The following is a 1,188-nucleotide window of genomic DNA, read 5'->3' as shown; positions in this document are numbered from 1 at the left end:
TAAGGAAAGCTTTGACTATGTACAGACTCAGTGAGCATAGCCTTGCTATTGAGAAAGGCCGCCGTAGGCAGACCTGGCTCTCAAGAGAAGACAGGCTATGTGCACACTGCCCACAAAATGAGGTGGAAACTGAGCTGCACTTCCTAACCTCCTGCCAAATGTATGACCATATTAGAGACACATATTTCCCTCAGATTACAGCGATCCACAAAGAATTCGAAAACAAACCCAATTTTGATAAACTCCCTTATCTACTGGGTGAAAAACCACAGTGTGCCATCACAGCTGCAAGATTTGTGACCTGTTGCCACAAGAAAAGGGCAACCAGTGAAGAACAAACACCAATGTAAATACAACCCATATTTATGTTTATTTATTTTCCCATTTGTACTTTAACTATTTGCACATTGTTACAACACTGTATATATACATAATATGATATTTGAAATGTCTTTATTCTTTTGAAACTTCTGAGTGTAATGTTTACTGTTAATATTTATTGTTTATTTCACTTTTGTTTACTATCTACTTCACTTGCTTTGGCAATGTTAACACATGTTTCCCATGCCAATAAAGCCCTTACATTGAAATTGAATTGAATAGATAGATAGATAGATAGATACCTGGGTTCCACATGACAGTCTACTCTCAGATCTCCATCCTCTTCCTCACACACTGAGACCAGCTCACAATGGACCACATTACACAGCACTTTGAGAGAGAGAGAGAGAGAGAGAGAGAGAGAGAGAGAGAGAGAGAGAGAGAGAGAGAGAGAGAGAGAGAGAGAGACAGACAGACAGAGCGAGAGAGACAGTGAGAGACAGACAGAGTGGTGTAGAAAGTGTTTTTACCTACATGGTACATAGAGGAAAATATTAAATATACATATTTACATACAGTCCTTTCAGAAAGTATTCATACCCCTTGACTTATTCCACATTTTGTTGTGTTACAGCCTGAATTTGGAATGGATAAAAAAAAAAAAATTGAACCCATCTACACACAATACCCAATAATGGCAAAGGTAAAACAATTTTTGCAAATGTATTTTAAATGAAATGCAGAAATATCTAATTTACATAAGTATTCACACCCCTGATTCAAAACATGTTAGAATCACCTTTGGCAGCCATTACAGTCTTTCTGGATTCCACAATATTTGCATATTGTTATTTTAAAAATTCTTCA

At 37.0% G+C, this 1,188-nt stretch overlaps 1 long non-coding RNA gene across 1 annotated transcript in view; it reads right to left on the bottom strand.

Annotated features, from left to right (window-relative positions):
- The window catches only part of LOC311121386, a 5,629-nt gene extending 4,916 nt beyond the window's left edge, over positions 1–713 (bottom strand). The window contains exon 1 of the long non-coding RNA XR_014612271.1: positions 624–713. This is a non-coding gene — a long non-coding RNA (uncharacterized lncRNA). The remainder of the gene's footprint in view (positions 1–623) is intronic.
- Positions 714–1,188: the final 475 nt, after the last annotated feature.

This window comes from Coregonus lavaretus (assembly GCF_964263955.1).
Source record: "Coregonus lavaretus genome assembly, contig: HAP1_SCAFFOLD_1045, whole genome shotgun sequence".
Taxonomy (NCBI): domain Eukaryota; kingdom Metazoa; phylum Chordata; class Actinopteri; order Salmoniformes; family Salmonidae; genus Coregonus; species Coregonus lavaretus.
The sequence above is the reverse complement of the archived record's forward strand: the minus strand, read 5'-3'. Positions and strand labels throughout refer to the sequence as shown.